At 42.3% G+C, this 27,308-nt stretch overlaps 1 protein-coding gene across 8 annotated transcripts in view; it reads left to right on the plus strand.

Moving 5' to 3' along the window:
* LOC105470445 (doublecortin domain containing 2C) overlaps positions 1-27,308 on the plus strand; it is a 142,438-nt gene that overhangs the window by 94,694 nt on the left and 20,436 nt on the right. The gene's annotated exons all lie outside the window — the stretch shown is intronic.

Genomic DNA, 27,308 nt, shown 5'->3' on the forward strand with positions numbered 1-27,308 from the left:
CACAGCCGGAGCTTGCGGGCTCCCTGTTAACTGCTCCTTGGCTTCTGCAGTGGGAGCTCACGACTCCTCTGAGGCGGAGCTGCCTCCCTTTGCCTGCAGTGTGCGTGCTGACCCAGCTCCGCTCAGTGCGTCTCCTTTTCTCATCACGGTTCTCCAGATATCCGTGCCTCCCTCAGGACTCCCGGGCGCCCAGCCCTGGGCCGACGGGACACTACTGGGTGTAGCCCACTTTGAGGTCCAGCTGTCCTTGTCAACCCTTCCTGGAAGGGGAGGCAGGAACTCTTGGGCTTCAGCTGAGCTTTTCCTACCTCAGTGTCCCCCCAGCGTCATGTTCCTAAGTTCTTGATGGAAATGCTATGTGAGATCAACTCAGAAGAACTCCCCAGGAAAGATGTCATTTGTTTTTCCTGTGTGGAGATGAAGTGAGTGTGGTTTGTCCTTCATGGAAAGTCATGTTTAGTCCTCAAGCCCTTGATGCTGTTCAAGACACTTCGGTTGCATAGTTTGAATGCGATGATGTAGCCTGGATCTTAATCTGTGTGTTCTAGGATGGCCCTTTCCCACTCTTTCCAAATAAACTGCTGCCATGCCATCCCTTTCATCTCTCTTTAACCAATCCCAGTGTTGCTAGAAGTAAATAAAGGTGGTCCTTCAATGCCTGCTGGCAGTTTTCCTGAACTCTGGGGTGAAAGTCAGATACTGCACCTTTAAATGCAAACAGCGTAGGTTGGACTGTTTCAGCCTTGGAAGGACGTTGACACGGCCTCTTGCTGAGCGTTCCAGGTGTGGTTAACCTTTAAGTTAGATGGCTTCTTTGAGCCCCAGAGGTAAACAAGTTCCCTTCGTTTTGCCCATTTAGGTTGCCATAGCAGAATACCATAGAGTCGGAGGCTTATAAACCACAGAAATGTATTCCCTCCAGTTTGGGAGGCTGGGAAGTCCGGGGTCAGGGTGCTGGCAGGCTCTGTCTGGGGAGGGCTTGTTTCCTGGCTAATAGATGATGGCTTCTTCCTGTGTCCTTATGTGGTGGAAGGGGCAAACCGGCTCTCTGGAGTCTCTTCTAGAAGGGACTGAGCCCCCCTCCATGATCTGATCACCTTCCAAAGGTCCAGCCTCCTAATATCATCACTTGAGGGGTTAAGATTTCAACACATACATTTTGGGGGAGCACGGACTGTTAGACCCTTCTTTCCTAAATGACCCATCTCCATTTTCCTCTCAAATGTCTTCGTTCCTCAACTCTCAAGGGTCCCTGGGCCTGTGTCTACGCTGCCTTGTTAGTGTCATGAGTCTTCCCTTCTCTCTTGGGACTTTGGTTCTACTCACCGGAAAGCAGAGGTGTCATCCACTTTGAAAAGCTGTTCCTGGCCTTTCCAGCATATGTACCTACCACCTTGTACCCCCGCCTATATTCATGTATTGACCTAAAGTAGTTACTGTCATTTGTTTTGTGACTAGTTCCATGTGAAGATTTCTTTCAGTTGCTTTTCCATGCCAATAATTGATATATAATAATTTTACTTTCTTCCTATTTTCTCATCAGCCCCTTGAGATGTGGCTCTACTCCCGATATCTCGTGTTGCCTTTCTTTCTCATAACCTTTCACCTTTAATGGTTGAATTCAGTGATGATTTCATTACTTACTCTATCCTTGTAACCTCTGGGTTTTTTTATTTGTTTGTTTTTGTACACTGCTTGTCCATCTGTTGGACTCAAACTCCTCCATTCCTCAGCGTGACACACCCTTGTTCACATCTCAGTGCTGGCTTCTCCATCTTGGCTCCAGTCCTAAGCACAGACCTCGCGTCCTGTCTTCGTGGGTTCTCCTCACAGCTTCACTTTGTAGGTGGGTTTACCCTGAAGACTCTGAACATAATCTCAGTTGTCTTGTCTGTCCCACTTCTGTTTCCAAATGCTATTTCAGTCCGTCTTCATTGAAACCTCTGCTGCCTTTGATTTTTGCAGAGCTTCTACAGCATGCAGTCTGACCTTAGGACTTTATGTGCCTCTGCATTTCCATTTCAAGATGCTGCTTCATCTCAAGTCCAGTGTGCTAAGCCAGCAGACACCATCGTACTCTTCTCCATAAATCACTTCCTTGTTTTCTCAGCTTCTCAAGCCCTGGAGGCCTGAGCCTGATATTCAGTGCCTCCCGTCACTGCACACCTGTTTCCAGCCAGCCATTCCGCAGGTTCCTCCTTCCAGTGCACCACATCCTTCCTCTCCCTTCTCATGGCCTCAGCACTGGCTGGTGCAGGTCAGCCCCGGCTTCACACTCTTCTGACTCCATGTACCCTTGCATGCAGGTGACTCTTCCATGATTGCCTCTTTAATTGTGTCACTGCTCTGTTTGAAACCTTTATTGTCCCCACCTAAGTCTGATCTCTTCTGTGAAACTATCCGGACCACTCCAAACTTTGGTAGCTTCTGAAATCCTGAAAAACTTAGTCTGTATTAACATAATTGGAGGTATGTGTTTAAAATTTATTCATTATTCCCTCAGTATGGCTGCAAGTTCTCTGAGTGCAGAGACCACACCTTGTATTTCCCTGGTAGCCGGTGATGCTGACCTGCAGAGCCCTGGTCATAGGGTAGGTGCTCAAAAGGTAATTGGTGATTGGCTGATAGTTGACATTTGCAGGAAATTTAAAACGAGGATCTGGATCTCTTTAGTTTTCAGCCTCTACAGTGGAAATTTTCCTCTATTTTTAGAAAAGAGGTCTATTTTCCTTTGTTCTTCCTTTGTGCCTAATGTGTTGAAGAACTATCTTCTATTCCACCTCATGCCTTGCCCATTATTTCATTTCCTGCTTTTAATTTCCTGGTTTCTGATTCTGAAGAGCTCCACTTTAAAGATGCCAGTCAATTCATAAAGGAAGGACCTAGTAGTCCTCCTTCTCAAATGTTTTTTAGAAACATTTTCTTGTCATGCTTATGCTTGATTTTTCTAGTTATTACATTATCATCAATATTTACTGAAATCTTATCATCTTACCAATAAATAATTTTGATAATCAAAAGTGCTTACTTTGATTTAAAAAGATCTCATTTCCTTTATACTATAGAAAAGGAAATGAATTCTCTGTTGAATGCATGCATGATGTATAAGGAAGAGTGATTAGTTGTTATAACAGACATGGTCTTCACATAATTTCAGAGTACTTCCACCTGTGCTGCGCTAGTAACAAAGGAAGTCTTTACAGTGAACATTTTACTGTGACCAGCTCTTACCCCCATTCTGGCCTCCTAAACCGTGGTAATGCAGATTGAGAAAAAGTGCACCTTCTATTGAATTATTGGTGACATTTCCTTTCTAGAGCTATTTTGTCAAGACTAGATTTTTTACTTATACCTTAGAAATATAAACTAAAGTAGGAGATGAATGTGAACATTGATGTATGTGGAATTACCTTCTGTTTTTCCTTTATTGATAACCTGGATAACTGGAAATCAAGAAAATTGCCAGATATCCTCACCTAAGTGAAATGTTGCCTTCCCTCAGCCACAAGAATCATGTGCAGGGCCAATGACAACTGACACCTTTTACACCCTCTGTGCAGTCTCTAGAAGGCAGTGTGGTCAAGAGAAAGTGGAAGTTTCAGACAGTTAATTCAGAAACAGCATGAACGGTCCAGGTAATGTAGGGCGAACCACGGAGAGAGGTGCTATTCGAATCCAGCAGCTGCTCCCAGCTGGCACCCGGGAAAACCTGCCAGGTTGATGAGTCCGACCCCTCGTGGTGGAGAAAGGCTCAGAGTGTAATTGACAATGGATAGGATTGACAGTCGATAGGAGGAAACACCCAGCAACTTCATTCTCTCATCGCCATACTGAGTCGTGTGACTGAGGTGGATGTTTCTGGAGAATCTATTTCTTCAGTGGTAAATGAAGCAAAGTCAAAAGAAGGGCTTTATTAGTGCTGCCTCGCATCCGCTGCAGTGACCCTTGAAAAAACAGCAACAAATAATGTGTCACCTTGTGCCTGTATTTCCAGTCTAGTGCTTCTGTGAAATGTTTCGGAGAGTATTTTGTGACATTTTAAAAGAAGTAATTAGGTTTTTGCAAATACGTTTTTAGTGTTTAATTTTAGAGGTGGTGATTAGGACTTACAAATTGTTTACCACATGCTTCGGATGATGCTGCATGCCAAATTGAATGGTTTTAGTGAGAACAGCGCGATAAAATGCAAATGCGACAATGCCTCCCTTGCCTCATTTTTAAGCAACGATGTTTTGCAAAAGTGAAATTTTCATGTATCTGATGTCCCTGTGATTAATCTACAATTACTTCATTTTTAGTTTTTGAGACAGGGTCTTGCTCTGTCAACCAGGCTGGAGTGCGGGTTGTACTGCACCCTCAGACTCCCCGGTAGCTGGTACTACCAGCCTGTGACACCATGCCTGGCAAATTTGTTGTTGTTATTGTTTTTTTTTTGTAGGGATTAGGTCTTGCCGCGTTGCCCAGGCTGGTCTTGAACTCCTGGGCTCAAGTGATCCTCCTGCCTTGGCCTCCCAAAGTGCTGAGTTTACAAGTGCGAGCCACCATGCCTGACCTTCAGTTCATTTGTAAAGCCCTGTTCCCTGATGAATCGGTCATGATTTTGCACTTCTTGACTCCCTTTGCTGCACTGTTTGATGCTTTCAAGGACGGCTGGCATCTGGGGTTTTGTCGTGTTCTAAATGGCTCCAGCCTGTTGTGCTTTCTGCAGTGTTTCGGTCTCTCTTCTCCCTGGAATCCCCACAGTTGCTATTGGTGTGCTTCTAGCAGCTTCCCTCACCCCTTTCTGACACATGACATCTGTTCTGCAGCAGGGAGGGAAACAGCGAAGCTTGCCTGTGTTGTGTGAGTGCCCACATTGTATGAGTGCCTGCAATGTGTAAGTAGAGACCCATCTCTTGAAATCCTCATTGACAAAGTGCATGAGCTTCAACACGTGGGCTTGTGATGTATCTTTGAGTTTCTTTTCTTTTCTTTTTTTTTTTTTTTTGAGACGGAGTCTCTCACTGTCACCCAGGCTGGAGTGCAGTGGCGTGATCTCGGCTCACTGCAACCTCCACTTCCTGGGTTCAAGTGACTCTCCTGCCTCAGCGTCCTGAGTAGCTGGGATTACAGGCACGCACCACCATGCCTAGCTAGTTTTTGTTTTGTATTTTTAGTAGAGACAGGGTTTCACCATATTGGTCAGGCTGGTCTCGAACTCCTGACCTTGTGATCCGCCCACCTCGGCCTCCCAAAGTGCTGGGATTACAGACGTGAGCCACCGCGCCCGGCCCATCTTTGAGTTTCTTTGTTGCTTGTGGCTGCTTTCTGGGCAGGTGATGCTTCCAGGCATTGTGGTTTTCAGCTGGGTGAGGTGTTGCTACAGAGTGCTTGGTGAATTCCTGTACTGTGTTCTGGAGATGACTGGAGTTGGGTTGGTCTTGTATAGGCTCTGCTTGCCCCAGCCAGCACCTCGGTTGTCCAGCTCCAGAGTGTATTATCTTGGGACTTTTTTTCTTCAGAAAGCTATTTTTATTTTTTATTTTTTTGTAACAGCATGAGGATATAATTTACATCTGCTTGAACTTGAGGGGTTTTGGCAAATGTATGCAAATGTGTAATTGTGGTTAAGGAGAGCCAGGATCTTCCCTATCAGATTGGGCATCTCAGCCTTTCTGCACTTTCTCGTTTCCAAAATTTCCCCCTCACCGTTCTAGATGCTCAGCTGCTTACACAGTCATCTGCCGCCTGAGCAGAAGGACTGTGGTTTTTGGCAGCTGCAGCAGGAGTGGGTGAGGTGCGCCCAGGCAGAGGGCTGGAGGTGCATAGCTCTCTGTAAAGTCTGTAAACAGTCGACTCCTCCTGTGTTGCTGTCTTCTGCTGGGAGTTTTCAAGGGCCTTCATAGGTGCTTTCAATACATGTAATAATTTTATTCCGTTTTATGATTCTCATATGCAGGAGAGTCATCCAGCCCACCACTTCATGCCACCCTTTCCTTCTTGGGCCATTTTATCTTCTTTTTAAAAATTGAGCTATACTCTTTATACACAGTAGAACTCATCCATCTCGGTGTCCAGTTCCAGGAGTTTTGGGAACACACAGTCATATAACTACCAGCATAGTCAAGGTATGGAACAGCCACCACCCCCAAATTCTCTTGGGCCTCTCTGTGGTCACCTGTGTATTCTCACGCCACCCCCATGCCCTGGCAGCCATTGGTCTGTTTTCTGTCCCCTGGTTTTACCCTTTCCACAATGTCATATGGCTGGAATTATGGAGCATACGCGCCTCTGTCACTTACTGTGGTTCACGGGGGGTTCACCCATCTGTGTGCACAACAGCTCATTCCTGTCAACCGCCGAGTAGTGTTCCATATTACGGTTGTACCAGGACTAGTTTATTCCTTCCCTGTTGAAGGACACTTGGGTCCAATTTTTGCATATTTAAAAAGAGCTGCTCTTCACCGATGTAAAGACTGTGTAATACCTAAGAGCGGGCTCGCCGAGTCATGCATGTAGTTTTCACTGTGTAAGAAGCTGGCAAACTTTTGCTAGGCAGCTGTACGTACAGTTTTGCACCTGTGCAGTGACCGGAAGTGAACAGAAGTTTCAGGTGATCTGCAGCCTCACCAGCAGTTTTCATTGGCAATTAAAATAACATTTTTATTTAGTAATTTGTCTTGGAGTTGCATTTCATTTGTGATTTTACTTTGTATTTCCTTAGTGACTAATAACATTGCTCATCTTTTCATATGCTTATTTGCCATTCATATATCATCTTTGGGGACCTGTTTGTTCAAATCTGTTGCCTCTGTTTTTATAATTGGATGGAACATGTCCATTTTATTGAGTTTTGAGAGTTCTGTTTGAAAATTCTTTTTTATTTTTATTTTTTTTGAGATTGGGTTTTGCTCTGTTACCAAGCTGGACTGCAGTGGTGTGATCTCGGCTCACTGCAACCTCTGCCTCCCAGGTTCAAGCAATTCTCCTCCCTCAGCCTCCCGAGTAGCTGGGATTATAGGGGCACACCACCACACCCAGTTAATTTTTGTATTTTTAGTAGAGATGGGGTTTCACCACGTTGGCCAGGATGGTCTCGATCTCCTGACCTTGTGATCCGCCTGCCTCAGCCTCTCAAAGGAAAATTATTTGTCAGATGTTTTGCAAATGTTTTTTGCCAGTATGTGGCTTGTCTTCCCGTTCTCTTAACATTGTATTTGGAGAGCAGAAGCTTTTAATTTTGAAGTCCAATTTCTCAATCTTTTCTCTCATGGATTCTGCCTTTCGTGTCCTTTCTAAAATTTCAATGCCTAACCCACAGTCTCAAAGATTTTCTACTGTTTTATTTTGGAAGTTTGGTTTTATGTTTTACATTTATGTCCAGGACCCATTTTGAGTTAATTTTTATATGTAGTGCAGTGTAGGAATGAGGATTTTAAAAAAATTTTGCATATGAATTTCTGATTGTCCTTGTACCTTTTGTTGAAAAGAACTACACTTTCTGCTTGAAAGTTACTTGCATTTTTTATAATCAGCTAACCATATATGTGTTGGTTTGTTTCTGGACTCTCTGTTTATCCCATTGATCTGTGTGTTTTTCCTTTCACCAATATGAAGCTTTCTTGATTACTGCAGTTTTGAAATCAGTTATGTGAAACCTCCAATTGTATTCTTCCTTTTCAACATTGTTTTGAGCTATTTCAGATCTTTTGCTTTTACAAATAAATCAATATTAGACGTGACTTGTCAATTTCTGTAGCAATCCTGCTAGTATTGATTGGGATTCCATTGATCTATAGATCAATTCAGGGAGAATCTATATGCTAATGATATTGGGTATAAAATACCATGAACATGGTCTATCTCTCCATTTATTCATGCCTATTTTTTAAATGAGTGTTTGGTAGCATTTAGTATCCTAACCTTTTAAAATCAGATTTGTGCATAAGTATATTGGTTTTGTAGCTATTGTACATGGCACTTAAAATTTATATTTCCTATTGTTTATTGCAAACATATAGAAAAACTATTGATGTTTTAATATTGACCTGAATCCTGAAATCTTGATTAGATAAGCTTATTGATGAGTTCTGGTCACTTTTTAAAATAAATTTCTTCTAGAAAAAACAGGATACATGTGCAGAACGTGCAGGTTTGTTCCATAGGTATAAATGTGCCATGGTGGTCTGCTGCACCTATCGACTTGTCCTCTAAGTTCCCTCCCTTTACCTCCCACCCCCAGCAGGCCCTGATGTGTGTTGTTCCCCTCTCTGTGTCCATGTGTTCTCGTTGTTCAGCTCCAACTTATGAGACCATGCGGTGCTTGGTTTTCTGTTCCTGTGTTAGTTTGCTGAGCATGATGGCTTCCAGCTTCATCTATGTCCCTGCAAAGGACATGATCTCATTCCTTTTTATGGCTGCATAGTATTCCATGGTGTATGTGTACCACAGTTTCTTTATCCACCTTATCATTGATGGGCATTTGGGTTTATTCCAAATCTTTGCTATTGTAAATAATGCTGCAATAAACATACATGTGCACATGTCGTTATAGTAGAATGGTTTATATTCCTTTGGGTATATACCCGATAATGGGATTGCTGCGTCAAATGATATTTCTGGTTCTAGATCCTTGAGGAATTGCCATACTGTCTTCCACAATGGTTGAGCTAATTTACATTCCCACCAACAGTGTAAAAGTGTTCTATTTCTCCACAACCTCACCAACATCCCTTGTTTGCTGACTTTTTAATAATTGCCATTTGGACTGGCGTGAGAGGATATCTCATTGTGGTTTTGATGTGCATTTCTGTGATCAGTGATGCTGAACTGTTTTTCATATATTTGTTAGCCACATAAATGTCGTCTTTTGAGAAGTGTCTGTTCATATCCTTTACCCACTTTTTGATGGGTTGTTTTTTTCTTGTAAATTTGTTTAAGTCCTTGTAAATTCTGGATATTAGACCTTTGTCAGACGAGAAGATTGCAAAAATTTTCTCCCATTCTGTAGGTTGCCTGTTCACTCTGATGAGTGTTTCTTTTGCTGTGCAGAAACTCTTTTAATTAGATCTCGTTTGTCAATTTTGGCTTTTGTTTCAATTGCTTTTGGTGTTTTAGTCATGAAGTCTTTGCCCATACCTGTGTCCTGAATGGTATTACCTAGGTTTTCTTCTAGGGTTTTTATGGTTTTGAGTTTTACATTTAAGTCTTTGATCCATCTTGAGTTAATTTTTGTGTAAGGTGTAATTTTTGTGTAAGGTGTTAATTTTTGTGTAAGGTGTGGAAGGGGTCCAGTTTCAGTTTTCTGCATATGGCTAGCCAGTTTTCCTACCACCATTTGCTGAATAGGAGATCCTTTCCCCATTTCTTGTTTTTGTCAGGTTTGTCAAAGATCAGATGGTTGCAGACATGTGGTGTTATTTCTGAGGTCTCTGTTCTGCTCTATTGGTCTATATGTCTGTTTTAGTACCAGTACCATGCTGTTTTGGTTACTGTAGCCTTGTAGTATAGTTCGAAGTCAGGTAGCATATGCCACCAGCTTTGTTCTTTTTGCCTAGGATTATCTTGGCTATACGGGGTTTTCTTCAATTCCATATGAAACTTAAAATAGTTTTTTTCTAATTTTGTGAAGAATGTCAATGGTAGTTTGATGAGAAGAGCATTGAATCTATAAATTACTTAGGGCAGTATGGCCGTTTTCATGATACTGATTCTTCCTGTCCATGAGAATGGAATTTTTTCCATTTGTTTGCATCTTCTCTTATTTCCTTGAGAAGTTGTTTATAGTTCTTCTTGAAGAGGCCCTTCACATCCCTTGTAAGTTGTATTCCTAGGTATTTTATTATTTTTGTAGCGATTGTGAATGGGAGTTGATTTATGATTTGGCTGTCTGCTTGTATATTTTTGGTGTAAAGGAATCCTTGTGATTTTTGCACACTTATTTTGTATCTTGAGACTTTACTGAAGTTGCTTATCAGTTTATGGAGTTTTGGGGCTGAGATGATGGGGTTTTCTAAATATACAGTCATGTCATCTGCAGACAGACGCAATTTGACTTCCTCTTTTCCTATTTGAACCTACTTTATTTCTTTCTCTTGCCTGATTGTCCTGGACAGAACTTCCAATACTATGTTGAATAGGAGTGGTGAGAGAGGGCATCCTTGTCTTGTACAAGTTTTCAAAGGAAATGCTTCCAGCTTTTGTCCATTCAATATGATATTGGCTGTGGGTTTGTCATAAGTACCTCTTATTATTTTGAGATATGCTGCATCAATACCTAGTTTATTGAGAGTTTTTAACATGAAGTGATGTTGAATTTTATCAAAGGCCTTTTCTGCATCTATGGAGATAATCATATGGTTTTTATCTTTGATTTTGTTGATGCAATGGATTATATTTATTGATTTGTATATGTTGGACCAGCCTTGCATCCCAGGGTTGAAGCTGACTTGATGGTGGTGGATAAACTTTTTAATGTGTTGCTGGATTTGGCTTGGCAGTATTTTATTGAGGATTTTCACATCAATGTTCATCACGGATATTGGCCTGAAGTTTTCTTTTTTTGTTGTGTCTCTTCCCGGTTTTGGTATCAAAATGATGCTGGCTTCATAAAATGAGTGATGGACTCCCTCATTTTCAATTGTTTGGAATAGTTTCAGAAGGAATGGTACCAGCTCCTCTTTGTACTTCTGGTTGAATTCAGCTGTAAATCCATATGGTCCTGGGCTTTTTTTTTTTTTTTTTGGTTGGTAGGCTATTAATTACTGTCTCAATTTCAGAACTTGTTATTGTCTATTCAGGGATTCAGTTTCTTCCTTGTTTAGTCTTCGGATCATGTATGTGTCTAGGAATTTATCAGTTTCTTCTAGATTTTCCAGCTTATTTGCATAGAGGTGTTTATGGTATTCTCTAATGGTAGTTTGTATTTCTGTGGGGTCAGTGGTAATATCTCCTTTATCATTTTTTTAATTGTGTCTATTTAATTCTTCTCTCTTGTCTTCTTTATTAGTATAGATAGTGTTCTATCTATTTGTTAAGTTTTTCAAAAAACCAGCTCCTGGATTCATTGATTTTTTGGAGAGTTTTTTTTTTTTTGTCTGTATCTCCTTCAATTCTTCTCTGGTCTTAATTATTTCTTGTCTTCTGCTAGCTTTTGGATTGGTTTGTTCTTGCATCTCTAGCTCTTTTAACTGTGATGTTAGGGTATCGATTTGAGTTATTTCAAGCTTTCTGAAGTGAGCATTTAGTGCTATAAATTTCCCTCTTAACACTGCTGTAGCTGTGTCCCAGAGATTCTGGTACATTGTTTCTTTGTTCTCATTGGTTTCAAAGAACTTCTTGATTTCTGCCTCAATTTCATTATTTGTCCAGGAGTCATTCAGGAGCAGGTTGTTCAATTTCCATGTATTTGTGTGGTGTTGAGTGAGTTTCTTAATTCTGAGTTCTAATTTGATTGCACTGTAACCTAAGAGACTGTTTGTTATGATTTCAGTTCTTTTGCATTTGCTGAGGAGTGTTTTACATCCAATTATGTGGTTGATTTCAGAATAAGTGCTATGTGACACTGAGAAGAATATATATATATATATATTTTTTTTTTTTTTTTCTTTTTTTTGAGATGGTCTTGCTCTGTCACCCAGGCTGGAGTGCAGTGGCACAATCTCAGCTCACTGCAACCTCCGCCTCCTGGGTTCAAGCGATTCCCCTCCCTCAGCCTCCCAGGTAGTTGGGATTACAGGCATGTGCCACCACACCTGGCTAATTTTTTGTATTTTAATAGAGATGGGGTTTCACCATGTTGGCCAAGATGGTCTCAATCTCCTGACCTTATGATCCACCCACCTTGGCCACCCAAAGTGCTGGGATTACAGGCGTGAGCCACCGTGCCTGGCCGAAGAATGTATATTCTGCTGATTTGGGTTAGAGTGTTCTGTAGATGTCTGCTAGGTCCACTTGATCCAGAGTTGAGGTCAAGTCTTGAATATCCTTGTTAATTTTCTGTCTCGTTGATCTGTCTAATACTGACAATAGGGTGTTAAAATCTCCCATTATTATTTTGTGGGAGTCTAAGTCTCTTTGTAGGCCTCTAAGAACTTGTTTCCTGAATCTGGGTGCTCCTCTATTGGGTGCATATATATTCAGAATAGTTAACTCTCCGTGTTGAATTTTTTTTTTTTTTTTTTTTTTTTTTTACCGTTACGTAATGCCTCTGGCTTTTGTGACCTTTGTTGGTTAGTCTGTTTTATCAGAGACTAGGATTGCAACCCCTACTTTTTTTTTTTTTTTTTTTTGCTTTCCATTTGCTTGGTGAATTTTCCTCCATCCCTTTATTTTGAGCCTATGTGTGTCTTTGCACATGAGATAGGTCTTCTGAATACAACACACTGATGAGTCTTGACTCTTTATCCAATTTATCCAATGCCAGTCTGTGTCTTTTAATTAGGGCATTAGGCCATTTATATTTAAGGTTATTATTTATGTGTGAATTCGATCCTCTCATCATGATGCTAGCTGGTTATTTTGCAGAGTTGTTTATGTGGTTGCTTCATAGTGTCACTGGTCTGTGTACTTGTGTGTTTTTGTAGTGGGTGGTAATGTTTTTTCCTTTCCATATTTAGTGCTTTCTTTAGGAAATTCTCCCAGGTAACATCCTGAAGTGTGTTTTCCAGCTTGTTTCCATTTTCCCCACCTCTTTCTGGTACTCCAGGCAATTGTACGTTCAGTGTTTTGATGATGTCCCATATTTCCTGGAGGCTTTGTTCATCCCTTTTCATTCTTTTTTCTCTAGTCTTATCTGCATTCCTGATTTTAGCAAGGTGGTCTTCAAACCCTGATATCCTTTCTTCCACTTGGTCAATTTGTCTATTGATACTTGTTTATGCTTCACAAAGTTCTTGTGCTGTGTTTTTCAGCTCCATCCTGTTGTTTATATTCCTCTCTAAACTGGTTATTGTAGTCAGCAATTCCTCTAACCTTTTATCAAAGTTCTTAGCTTCTTTGTGTTGGGTTAGAACATGCTCCTTTAGCTCAGTGTAGTTTTTTATTACCCATCTTCTAAAGCCTACTTCTGTCAATTCGTCCATCTGATCATCCGTCTAGTTCTGTGCCCTTGATGGAGAGACGTTGCGATCATTTGGAGGAAAGAGACACTCTGGCCTTTTGGGTTTTCAGCATTTTTATGTTGATTCTTTCTCAGAACTACCAGGAGGAAATGCTAAGTCTCCTGGTCTGCAGAGACTGTGGCTACCCCTCCCACTAGGGGATCCGGGTTCTGTCCCTGAGCCTCTGGCTGGAGTTATTGGAGTTCCTACAGGGAAGCCCTGCCCAATGAGGAAGGATGGGTAAGGGTCAGGCCTAAAGAGGCACCCTGGCCACAGACTGCCACAGCCAGTGTGTTGGGCAGTGGGGGACGAGTCTTGGGACCAAGCATCCAGCTCTCCTGGCTCCATCTGGGAAAAGCACAGCCTGGGGCTATAGAGATGGATGCCCTTCTCCCATCCAGGGAGCTTAGCATGTTAGGCAGTGGCGAGTCCCAGTGCTGGCCGCTGCCCCTCCCCGAAGGAGCTCAAATGGCTTAGACAGCAGGCAGCTGCAGCTGGAGCTGGTCGCCCCTCCTCCTGGGAGTTCAGTAGGCTTAAGCCGATTCCAGCTGAGAGGCTAAGAGTGTGTGCATTTGCACACTCTGGGGTTGGGATGCTAGGTCCCAGTGGTGTGGGTTCGTGAGTGGAATCTTCCGATCCCAGGGTTGCACAGTTCCACGGAAAAAGCACGGTTCCCCCGGCTGGGTAGCAAGCTCACTCACTGCCTCCCTTTGCTGCGGGGAGGGGACTCCCCCGCCCCGTGTGAGTCTCAGGTGGGCTGCTGCACTACATTGTTCTTCCTTCTCTTCTTCCTTTTTCCCTCCAGCTCTTAGTCGGTTCTGATGAGAGAACATGGATACCTTGGCTGCTGATGAGGGATTCACATGCTTATTATGGTTTTCTTCAATAGGAGCCTTCGAATGCTGCCGTTTCTAGTTGACCATCTTGACCCCACCTCTTCTGGTCGCTTTTTGCAAATTCTTTGGGATTTTCTACTTAGACAATTGTGTTGTTGTCATGTGTGTCCATGTGAAGAGACCACCAAACAGGCTTTGTGTGAGCAACAAGGCTGTTTATTTTACCTGGGTGCAGGCGGGCTGAATCCGAAAAGAGAGTCAGTGAAGGAAGATAGGGATGGGGCTGTTTTATAGGATTTGGGTAGGTAGTGGAAAATTACAGTCAAAGGGGGTTGTTCTCTGGTGGGCTGGGGCAGGGGTTGCAAGGTGCTCAGTGAAGGAGCTTCTGAGCCAGGAGAAGAAATTTGACAAGATAATGTCATCAGTGAAGGCAGGAACTGGCCATTTTCACTTCTTTTGTGATTCCTCAGTTACTTCAGGCCATCTGGATGTGTACGTGCAGGTCACAGGGGATATGTTGGCTTAGCTCGGGTTCAGAGACCTGGTAGTTGTCTGTAACTCAAGACCATATTATGTCTTTTTTTTCCTCCTATGTCAGTGCCTTACTGAACTGGCTAGGATCTCCTATGAGATGCTGAATAGGAGTGGTGAGGTCAGACATGTTTGACTTCCTCCTGATCATAAGGGGAAAACATTCAGACTTTGTATGTATAGATTAATATACATTTTTTGTAGATGCCATTTATTAGCTTGAGAAAGTTACTCTGTATCCTGGTTTGCTGAGAGTTTTACCATAAATGGACGTTGAATTTTGTAAAATGGCTTTCCTGCATCTATTAAGATAACATGTGGCTTTATTTTCCAGTGTGTTGCTTGAGATACTAGATTATTACATTGATTTTTCAAATGTTGAGGCAGACTTGCATTCCTGGGGTAAACCACACTTGTTCATGAATCAGCTGTTTATCCAAGGAGCCCTGGTTCCTTTAATTGAAGAAAGGTATTTAGAAATCAAATCTCCTTTATATATATACACACACACACACACATGTGTGCACACACACATACACATATATATATAACTCTATAATTCACATGTCATCAAAATGACCCTTTATAGAAGTATAATTAAATGCTTTATATTATGTTCACAGAGTTGGATGGTCATTACCACTATCTAATTACAGAATATTTTTATCACCCTAAAGGGAAACTGTGTACCCATTATCAGTTACTCCTTATTCCGTACCCCTAGTCTACTAATCGACCTTCAGTATCTGTGGATTTGCCTATTATCAGTATTCCATATAAATTGAATCAAATAATGTGTCCCTTTATGTCTGTCTTCTCTTACTCAGCATAATGTTTTCAAGGTTATTCCATGTTGTAGCATGTATCAGTACTTTATTCTTTTAATGGCTAAATAGTATTCCATTATGTGTTAATTCTTTTTTAAATGTTTAGTAGAATTCACAAGTGAAGCCACTTGTGCTTAGCTTTTTCTCTTTTCATGGGAAGTTTTTTGATTACTAATTCAGTCTCTTGTTATAGTTTTATTTGTATTTTATATTTCTTCTTGAGTTACTTTCAGTAGTTTGTGTCTTTCTAAGAATTTATAAATTTTATGTAGGTTATTTAACTCATTGGCAAACAATTGTTTATAATAGTCTCTTATCATCCACTTTGTTTCTGTGAAGTCAGTAGTGTTATTCCCTGTACATTCCTAATTTTATCAATTTTAGTATTCTCTTTCTTTCTTGATCAGTCTGGGTAAAAGTCTGTCAATTTTGCTGATTTTTTCCCAAAAAAATAGCTTTTGTTTTCACTGAATTTTCTCTAGTTTTTAAATTTTCTATTTCACTTTTTCCACTCTAATCTTTATTATTGTTTCCTTCTGCTTGCCTTGAGTTTTGTTTGCTCTTTTATTTTTGTATAGCTTCTTAAGGTGGAAGGTTCAGTAACTGATTTGAGCTCTTTCTTCCTTTTTAATATGGCATTTAAAGCTATATATTTCTGATACGGTTTGGCTGTGTCCCCACCCAAATCTCATCTTGAATTCTCATGTGTTGTAGGAGGGACCTGGTGGGAGGTAATTGAATCATGGGGGTGGGTGGGTCTTTCCCATGCTGGTCTTGTGATAGTTAGTAAGTCTCGTGAGATCTGATGGTTTTATAAGTGGGAGTTTCCCTGCACACACACTCTTGCCTGCTGCCATCCATGTAAGGTGTGGCTTGCTCCTCCTTGCCTTCCACCATGATTGTGAGGCTTCCCCAGGCACATGGAACTGTAAGTCTATTAAACCTCTTTCTTTTGTAGATTGCCCAGTCTCGGATATGTCTTTATCAGCAGCATGAAAACAGACTAATACAGCTTCCTTCTAAGCACTGCTCTAGTTGTATCCTGTAAATTTTGTTGTGTTTTAGTTTTCATTCATCTCAAAGTATTTTCTAATTTTTCTGTGGTTTCCTCTCTGATTTTTTTCATTTAAGAGCATGTTTTTAGATTTTCACGTATTTGTAAGTTTTCCAATTTTCGTCTATTATTGATTTCTAATGTCATTCCATTGTGTTCAGAGAATATGTGATTTCAAGCCTTTTACATTTATTGAGACTTGTTTTATAGCCTAATGTTTGGTTTATCCTGAGTAATGTTCTATATGCACTTGAGAAGAATACACACTCTGCTGTTGTTGGGTGGAACAGAGTATCTTATGTCTTGTTGGTTTATGTTGTTCATGTTTTTCATTTATTTGTTGATCTTACCTAGTTGTTGAAAGTAAAGTATTGAATTCTCCAACTGTTAATGTTGAATTATCTATTTCTTTTCTCAGTTCAGTCAGTTTTTGCTCCATGTATTTTGGGACTCTGATGTTAGACTTCTTCATTTATAAAGGATATTTTCATGGGTATAGAATTCTGTGTTGATAGTTTTTTTCTTTCATATCTTTATCAATGTCATTTGCATTGACTTCTGATTTTCATTGTTTCAAGTGAGAACTCAGCTGTAATTTTCATCTTTGTTTCTCTTTATATTATGTGTCTGCAGTTAATGCATGATGTTCACCTTTTCCACTAGAGCAGGATTTGGCAAACCTTTCCAGGAAGGGGGATGGTAAGTATTTTAGGCTGTGCGGCATGTAGTCTTTGTTGTAACTCATCAGCTGTGCTGCTGTAGTGAGGAAACAGCCATAGACAATAAGTAAACACATGGGTGTAGCATGTTCCACTAAAATGTTTACAGAATCAGACGGAAGCCTGGATTCGGTCCATGGACTGTAGCTTGCTCACACCTGCTCTAAAGTTGCAAATGTATTTATTAGAGTTATTTAGAATTCCCTATTTGATAGTTCCAGGATGTGGATCATATCTGTATCTGGTCCCATTGATTGTTGTATGACTTGGTGGTGAGTTACTTTTTCTCTTTTTCATGTGTTTGAAACCTTTTGGTTAAAAGCTTGACATCATATATAGCAGGGATTGGCAAACTTCTCTGCAAAGTGCCAGAGAGGCAGTATTTTAGACTTCACAGGCTATACCAACTCTATTGCAACTACTGAATTCTGTTTTATTGTAGACATAGACAAATCTTGAATGAAAAGCCTTGACTGTGTCCCAGTAAATCTGTATGTATGAAAACAGATGGTGGGCTGGATTTGATACACAGGCTGCAGAGACTGAGGTAAACAGTCTATATGCCATGAAATGTGCCTATCTCCTTTTCTGCTAGGCCTTTTTGCGGGGGCTTGAATCAGCCTAGAGAGGAGTTTAGTTGAGGTTTGCTGTTCTGACTACCTTCAATGCACCACTGGCTTCAAATTCATTGCCTTCTGCTTAGGGTTGGGGCTAGTTTCCTTCAACAGGTTTTCTCACTGCTCCTGTCCCACCTTCAGCTCTAGGTTTCTCTTGCCCCCCACCCCCGAGCAGTCCTGCTCCATGCTCTTGCCCCTTCCCTAGCTGTAGAGTTCTAATACTTGTCACTGGATGCCTGGTGCCTGCTGGGGTTTCTCTCTTTTTTTTTTTCTGTTTCAGCCTCATGTTTAGGCAGGATTTCTGTACCTGGGTCTTGGAAGTGGGGATTTCTCAGTGGTCCTGCCTCTTCTCTGGCAGCAGAGGGTCTGTCAAAATCTGGACCCAGAATGGTTTCTTGCCCCTTTCCCAGAAGTGGAGGGTGTTATTCTGTTCCCTTCTCCAGCCACAGTGGGTCTTCATCAGTTCCCCGGCAGGGACTGGTTTTGCTGTCTTCCTCTCAGAAGCTAAAGCTTTGTCCCCTAGTGGGAGGCTTTAGGGAGGGCCCTGAGGTTTCCTGCTGCAGTGATCTCCTTTCCAGCCTTGCATCATGGGGGACACTCCCTTACCTTCTGCCCTAGCCCCTCATCTCTCTTGTGAGCAATCGGTGAAGTCTGCAGAAAATACCCTGGGAGTGAGTGCAAGCTCTCCTGTACCCGCAGCTTCTGCAGTCACCTACATGCACCAAGACTCTTAGCGGATATCTTCTTATGCCTTTCTTTGGCAGTCTTGTCTTTCTCTTAGGCCCTGCCCTAGGGAAGCCAGGCTCAAATCCTGTGTCTTCTAGGAGGAATTTATCTTTCTTTAGATTTCAGGCTAATTGGTTGCCTTGTGACCTGAACTCCCTGATGGGTTCAAGAGAGTTATAATTTTGTAGATTATCTGGCTTTTTCTTATTGGTAAGGCGGGAGCTTGTCATTACAGTTGTTTTCTTTCCAAGTTAAAGCTGGGTCATTTTTGATATGGAAAATGTTTATGGAGACAGGATGGCAGTGGAAAGCTTGCAGTGACCCGTGGGGATTAGTATGAAACGGGTCTGTAGCTCCTGGTCTCCAGTGTGGTCATGGCACTGCCCTGATTTGAGTTCAGCAACCTGGGCTGGAGGCTGAAGGTTGACTAGCAGAGCTTATCTAGACAGTGGGGATCCTGGGGTCTTCATATATCTTGGTCTGGACTTCCAGGGCAGAATGAAGCTGATCACTGCTGTAGCCAGGAGAGGTGGGTGGCCTTCTAGCACCGGCTCTCATGTCTTGGCAAATCATCGTTGAGTGCATTCACATCTTCAGTGGACTAACCTTTGCTATAAATCCTGCGCCTCAGGATCCAGCAGTAGCTGAGGCTTCGTGTCCTGAGGACTCTTGCTTATTGTTCAGAGAAAAGAGTATCATCTGCTAACACTGATGGTTTCTGTTTCAGAAAAACAATTCACGAGTGTCTTTTAACAAAAAGTTTCCCTTAAGACACACCACAAAGAAAAAAGGTATGTCAAAGAAATAGAAATTTATATATTCTGTAATAACCCAGCCATGGATGAAAATACGTGCAAGATCCTCTTATAAACAGCTGGCATAATGTGGGCTAAATTTGTTTCTTGAAATATAGTTTAAAATATGCAGAGAACACTCAGTAGAGAAAAGATCTTCCTTTCCGTCCACCACCTCCTCTTTGTACCCCATAAAAATCCCATAATAATATCATGAAATTACAAATTTGTAAAGTTTTTCATGGCTGTTTATTTGTTACCATAATTCTTTTTCCAATTGTAGTTTTAAAAGCAGTTTACAAAGAGTTTTCATGTATATGACTTTCTGGCGTAACATATTAGCCATAGAGAGAAGAAAAATGGTGTATCACAGTATTGATTGATATAATGCTTGGGAAAGTGCTTTGCAAATTGTAAAAATCTTTTGTAGGTATTAGCTATATGTTTTTTAATTACGTGCATCAGATATTTTATAAACGAGGAAACTGAGGCATGGAGAAGGAGGCACCCTGCCCCACAAGGTCACAGGTCATTTCCCACGGTGCTGACCTTGACGCGCGCCGGCTGGCACCGGCTCACAGGCTGCGCCTTCTGAGGTTTGAAGGTCCTCTCTCTGTGGGTGGGAATGGAAAGCCCAGCGGCTCATTCCACGGCTTTGCGTTGTGTGTAAGATCTTTATCAATAACCTTCGTGCTCCTTGGATGTGATTTAGTCCCCCAAATAAAGCACCTGCAGCCCGCATTAAAAAAGTATGGTAATTAAGATCTTATGAGATAATATGTCCTATGAGATTACCTAATAGTAATGATTACCTAATGCCATGTGCATTGCATCTCTGTGGCCTTCCTCCCTCCCTGCTTCCCTCCCCTCCCTCCCCTGCCTCACTCCTTTCCCTGCCTCCCTCCCTCCCTCCTTTCTTTCTCCCTCCAATTAAGTGGACCTATGTGTGAGGACCTGAACGTTGTTCCTCTTGAAGACAGATATAGAAGGAGTCTTGGCCAAAGGAGAGGTTGAGAGAAGCTCTGCTAGCTCACAGGGAGGCAGACAAGTCACACCCCAGCCCATCGCCCATCACCCATCACGGTGGCTGACTTCTCTTAGAATTCAGACTTGGTTAAAAGCAGATTAAATTAACCCTGAGGGGAGCCTGAAAAAGGAAGAGAGCATCTCAGAGCTGCCTGAAGGCTACATATGGAGTAGAGGACATCTGGGCCTTGTTGGGCACCAAGAGGCAAAGCCACGTGGAAGGGGAGGCAGCAGGGGCGGGGGTGGGGGTGGGGGTCCACTGGTGTGTTGGAAGCAGCAGCCTGGGACTGGCAAGAAAGGAACACAAGAGGGTCACATGGTTCTGAGGTCCCAAGCTGGAGTGAGAGCTCTCTGGGCCGTGATCTTCATGCTGTTCTCTTCTGTGGACTGGCAGAAAAAGGTGAAGCAACACCGGCTTACTTGGGACCCATCATATATTATGCTATTTGGAGTTTCAGTTTCAGAATTTCATTATAACTGTTGATATTCCTTCAGTCAACATCTTTCAATAATTTGTATTGAATGTTGGGGAAATATACTTTCCATTGAATCCTGGGGAATGTTTACCTTCTGATTTTCTCCTTTTGCTGGTAACTTAAGAGAAAAGACATCATTCAGTATGATAAATGCCAACAAGATTATCAGAGAAGCTTTCTCTGCTTTCAAGAAAAGTGGTTTCTAGAGGGGTTCCCCCAGTTATTAAAATACAAAGGTGCTTTTTTCACCACATTGGAGCAGAAGCGCATTTGGGCCCCAGATCGCCACCTAGTGACCAGAAAGAACCCACTGGTCGTAACCAGTACGTCTGACGGAGTGTCCATCCAGTTTCAGAATGTGGGTCTCTTTTCTTTTTGTTATTTGATTTTTAACTGAAGGATGCTCTTCAAGTGACAGTTTGCCCCAGAAAAAAATATCAGTGGGCAAAATGTTGCTCTTTTCCCCTTTCAGCCCTTCCTCTGCCCTTTCAAGTCAAAGTTCTGAGTACTTTCAAAATTCACATGAAAGTCTGCAGACTTTTATTGAGCCTTAAGTTTATAAAAAATACATGGAACCATCTGCTGTAATAATTTTAAAATATGTGTAGATTATAAACTGCCTTTGTAGACATTTCCTTTTGATTTTTATTTTCACGGTAACAACCTTGCCAGATGGATATTATTCTCAACAGAGTGATTACCTGTCTTGTGCTTGGTGACAAAGGTGACAATAGAAACAGCAGAAATTGAAGCAGATTGCCTCCTCTTCCCACCTATACTCCATGGCCAGGAAAGTGGTGCGCTGGGTGCGGGGCGGGTGCCACTCACCCGGGGCTGCCCTCTCTCTGTGGGCTTGCCTGTTGGTTCCTCATCATGTCAGCGCTGGGCAGCCTGGGAAGGTGACTGTGAGTTATTTTATAAGCTCACTAGTTTGTTTCCAAGTGCCCGGTGACCCTTTGGGCTCTACCCAACAGCATCATAGTTCAACTACAGCCTTCAAGGTCTCCGAGCCGTTTCTCACTATGCTGCACTGCACAGGGCTGTTGTAGTCAGTCAGCCAGTCTGAGGCCACCAGAAATTGTGGCCCAGCAGGCAGATTTATTTGGGAGGAGGGAATGAGCCCATTTCACACTTCACTTAAAAAGTGTTACCTTTCCTGCTGAATGCCTGTGGCTGTTAGTGGCCATCAATCCTACCAAATTCTGTAGAATCAGCTGCTTCAAAGTCCTGGAGTTCTTGCCACTTGCAACACCTTGTTTCCGAAACATTGCAGCGCCTTGTGATATTTTGTGAGTTTGCAAGTTTCATTTTTCTGGGAGAATAAGGCAATGTTAAGTCCTTGAAGTTTTAATTCAAGGCAGTAGTAAGTTTTTCTTTAGCTCACTGGGAATCATTTTTGGCTGTTTTATTGAAGTTATTTTTGTTTGTTTTTGAGAATTAGGAAGCAGACGGATATTCAAAAAGAGGGGACAAAAGAAACCAAAAAATACCAATTATTTTCCCTATCACTTTTCAGTCTGCTTTACTTTGCTTTGAAGTGTTCACAGTTCCAGTGGCCCCAGCACAGGAACACATGGCCACGCTGCACAGGGCCTGTGATGCTGGCTTTAGAAATCCTCTTCTTTTGCAGTGTATGTGCAATGCAACCGCTTCTTACTTCTCAGTTTCTTTGTGTGCTGTGAGCCTGAGAATCTGGATGCATAGCATTTTCAGGCTGGATTCTCATTCCATAAGGCTTCATTAGATGCCTTTTTTTTTTTTTTTTTTGCATTGATTTTAGTCAATCTGGCAACCAAGGAATGGTTAAAAATGAATTTTTAACTTTTTTATGATCATAAATTAGCTTGGCTCTGTGATGAACTGTTATTGATTGTTGTTCAAAACGCTGCTGGCAGTTGGTGACAGAGTTGAGCAGGCAGGGCGGGCCCTCGTGGAGAGTGGAGCACAGTTGCATGTCCGACCTGCCTTTTTGATCACATGTTCCCAGTTCAAAAGCACATCCTGGCCGTGCTGTGCGGTTCCTATAATCTTTTCCTGTCTATTTTGACAGCCTCTTTTGACTTGTGATAAAAGCCTGCTCCAAGCAAAATTAATCATAATGGTTTATTTTTTAATTCTCTTTTTATATCTTTGGGTAAAGCTACAGAGATTTACTCCCCTGAACCAGGCTTCTGTTCATTTTCCCTGCTGTTTTTATGATTTTTGTTAAAACCACTCTAAGCAGAGTCGAAAATCTCTGGGTTTCAGGGCCTTCGGTTTCTCTCACTCCTTACAGAATCCTTTCGTCCCTCCTTTTCCTCTTCCTGTTAGGTGGCCTGTGGATAAAACCTCTGCTTTTGATGGCTGTTATCAGTTATTGACACATAGTGTGAAATTAAGTCAGTGTCAGCTTCTGAAGCTTGCTGCTCTAAGTCTTAGCTACTGTTGTGGAATGGAAGTGGCTGCCCTCTGTGAAGAAGCCGTCAGAGCATCTGAATGTTAGTGCCATATAGGCTGTGAGGGCAGCCCTGGGCTGTAGATAAGGATGTTGGCCATGCAGGAAATTATTTCACTGAATATACATCTTATTTTACCCAAGGAAGAGGAGAGCTGACAGAAAACCAGATGGTTAATGTTTGCTTGGTGGTTCAGGCCCTGATGTTTGAGCTGAGAATGCTTACATACCAATCAGCTTACCTAAATGCGTCTCTGCAGTTTCCCAAATATTTGGTAGGTGAGAACTTAGCCACTTGGTATTTCTTGTGATCCTGGAAATAATGAGTGCTTTTATTGGAGGTTTTTTGTTGTTGTTGTTCATCCATTAGTGATGTTCTGTGATCTTTTGCTCAGGTGTAAACTGATGCCTAGGACTGCAGTGTGGTGCAGACTAGAGCAAGGCCTGGGCTTGCATCCACAAGACCTGGCAGTAGCCCTGGACCTGCTGTTGAGGGGCTGTTTCCACTCAGGCCCCCATTGCAGAGGCCCCATGTCCTCACTGGTAAGATGAGGCCAAGGAATTAGATGCTCCTTCTTGGTTCCAACTCTTGGGAAATTTGTGAACTCCACACAGGTTCAGCCCTTCCTCTTTTCTCCTTGAGCCTGTTGGGCATGAGCAGAAAGCTGCACCCCGTAGCCCCGACCCACCCTATGTGACTGGGCAGGTTAAAGGGGAACCATGGGGCCAGAGGCTTGGTGGTCCATTTGGGCTGTGTGGTGGGACTGACCTTGACTCACTGGGGGTGGTTGTTTGAGCTCTGAATCCAGACTGTTTGCCTTTAGACAGAACAAGATCCAAACAGTTCTAGAAGAATGTTCCCTACATTTTTCTTTGCCTCAGATACTTTGCTTACTACTAAATGTAACTCTTTTCTGAGAATCTCAAATTTCTGTTTCTTTCTTTGTTGGCAGAACTCACTCACTCCTGTGTGGCATTTGATTTAAACGCAGCCTTTCTTCAGTCTCTTGGGGTAGATAATTTTAGCCTGATGAAATGATCTTTTGAGTTTTGTAAAATTGTTTCTGAGCAATTCCAAGTAGGGTTTACTTGGCGACTTTCCTCAGTAGTGATCAAAGATCGTGTGCTTTGGACACAGAGAAGGAAGATTTCCTTTGCCTTCCTGGCAGCCATAAAAATATGGGGTAGTTTTCTCCTATTTGTAGACAAGCCCTCTTCCAAATGATCTTGAAGAAGCTGTCATTGGATGCATTAAAATTGCCAAGAGCATTTTAACATGTACTTATAGTTGTCCTTTGCTCAATGATGGATGTGTTCTGAGAAATGCATTTTTAGATGATTCTGTCCTTGTGCAAACGTCAGAGAGTGACTTGCACAAACCTTGATGGCATAGCCTCCTGCACACCTAGGCTATGCGGTGTAGCCCACTGCCTAGATTGCAAACCTGTACAGTAAGTGACCATACTGAATACCATAAGCAACTGTAACACAATGGTGAGTATTTGTGTGTCTAAACATATTTAATCATAGAAAAGGTACAATCAGATATGGTATTATAATTTTAAGGAGCCACCATTGTACATATGGCCTGTTGTTGATGGAAACATGCTGCACATGATTGTGTTTAAAAAATCATTTAAAAATGCTTGAAAATGGAAAGAGGAGAAGCAAAATGTTAATCAGAGGAGCCCAGCACCCAGACAAACTTTCCTAATTGAATTCAGCCGTGTGTGTCTGGTGGAACATGTAGAAGTCAGAGTCCTGGGATCAAACACCAGCCCTTCCTGCTTGACATTGGTGATGTCTAAGGCAAAGCACTCCACCTCTCTGAATGTTATTTCCTCATCTACAATAGGCACTGTTGTGATGTTGAGTGAGAAAAGGGATCTAAAGGCTGAAAATGAAAACCATGTGCAAATGGAAGGTAGCCCTGCATTCTTCACTTTCCTCTTCCGGACTTTCCCCGAGTTCCCTATGTTGGTTCTGCTGTGTCGTGTGCAGGAACCAGTATCTCCTGGCATGGCAAGGGACTCTTTCTACTTGCATATCTTCATCTGGGTCCTAATGTAATTTCCAGTCCCCTCTGCACACCTGATTTTGATTGTGCCTCTCTTTGACATTGGATGATTACTGTATGCCAAACAGTATCGAAATCGAAACATCTGCCAACATTAAATGGCTTAAGAAAGTATTCTTGTCTGTTTTCACCTTTTGTGTTGAATTTCCCAGCAAATTTCATAGGAAAAATCACCTATAGCACAAGTTTTCATTCCATTCAAAGGTAGACTCCAGTATGTTTTTGTCAGTGTGAATAAAGGAAGAATAAATAGCTTATCACCTGATCGAAATTCAGACTAAGAAAGAACCATCAAGATCCTGTAACAATCTACCCATCTCCTTTGCACTTTCTCTTCAGATGGGGTGGTCCAGCTGCTTCATTCTTCCTCGAAGCAACTTTTGTGTTTGCAGGAGAGTGTTGGGTACTCTGAGATTCTTGATAACATAGAACTAAAGCTGCTTGAGGCCATACACAGTGAAGCTGGCTGCTCTGCCACCCTTCCTATCAAAGCTTCGTTTCCATTAGGGCAGACCTATCTTGTATTTGAAGAGAACTTTTATGTTCCGCTTGAGTCTTCTCTTCTCCAAACCAAGTCGAACACCCGAGTCCCTCCAATATTAGGCAGATGACCTGATTTGTAGTCATTTTCTTCACATTTATTAAATGCCTATGATGGTGTGGCCCCAGCACTGAGCGCAGGGCTCAAGCTGAGAGTGAGCCATGCAGTTTCTCGCCCCCAGTGCCTACTGTATACTTCCCTGCACTGCACTTCTCCAGAGGACGCTGGAGATGGCAGGAGTGCTTTTATTAATTTCCAACGGCTACTGTGGCAAATTACCATGGATTTAGTGGCTTAAAACAGCCCAAGGTTATGATTTACAGTTCTGTAGGTAAGAAATTCAACACGGGTCTCAATGGGCTAAGACCAAGCTGCTGGCTGGGCTGCATTCCTTTCTGGAGGCTCTGGGGAGAATCTGTTTCTTTGCCTTTTCCAGCCCCTGGAGGCCCTCCGCATCCTTTGGCTTGCAGGCCCTTCCTCTGCCTTCAAAGGCAGCAACCCTGCCTCCCCCTGAGCATTCCTCTGCCGTCGGGTTGCCCTCTGGCTCTTCTCTTCTATCTTCCTCATCCACTCTTGTGATTATGTTGGGCACTCTGGATGATCCAGTATACTCTCCCTCTTTATTAGCAACCTTAATTTCACTGCACCCTGATTCCCCTTTGCCATGCACCCTAACATAGTCACAGGTTCTGGGCTTAGGATGTCGTCATCTTTTTTTTTTTTTTTTTTTTTTTTTGAGACGGAGTCTCGCTCTGTTGCCCAGGCTGGAGTGCGGTGGCCGGATCTCTGCTCACTGCAAGCTCCGCCTCCCGGGTTTACGCCATTCTCCTGCCTCAGCCTCCCGAGCAGCTGGGACTACAGGCGCCCGCCACCTCGCCCGGCTAATTTTTTTGTATTTTTTAGTAGAGACGGGGTTTCTTTTCTTTTTTTTTTTTTTTTAATTCATTTATTATTATTATACTTTAAGTTGTAGGGTACATGTGCATAACGTGCAGGTTTGTTACATATGTATACTTGTGCCATGTTGGTGTGCTGCACCCATCAACTTGTCATTTACATCAGGTATAACTCCCAATGCAATCCCTCCCCCCTCCCCCCTCCCCATGACAGGCCCCTGTGTGTGATGTTCCCCTTCCTGAGTCCAAGTGATCTCATTGTTCAGTTCCCACCTATGAGTGAGAACATGCGGTGTTTGGTTTTCTGTTCTTGTGATAGATTCCAGCTGCATCCATGTCCCTACAAAGGACACAAACTCATCCTTTTTGATGGCTGCATAGTATTCCATGGTGTATATGTGCCACATTTTCTTAATCCAATCTGTCACTGATGGACATTTGGGTTGATTCCAAGTCTTTGCTATTGTGAATAGTGCTGCAATAAACATACGAGTGCATGTGTCTTTATAGCAGCATAATTTATAATCCTTTGGGTATATACCCAGTAATGGGATGGCTGGGTCATATGGTACATCTAGTTCTAGATCCTTGAGGAATCGCCATAGTGTTTTCCATAATGGTTGAACTAGTTTACAATCCCACCAACAGTGTAAAAGCGTTCCTATTTCTCCACAT

Source organism: Macaca nemestrina, chromosome 13 (assembly GCF_043159975.1).
Source record: "Macaca nemestrina isolate mMacNem1 chromosome 13, mMacNem.hap1, whole genome shotgun sequence".
Lineage (NCBI taxonomy): Eukaryota > Metazoa > Chordata > Mammalia > Primates > Cercopithecidae > Macaca > Macaca nemestrina.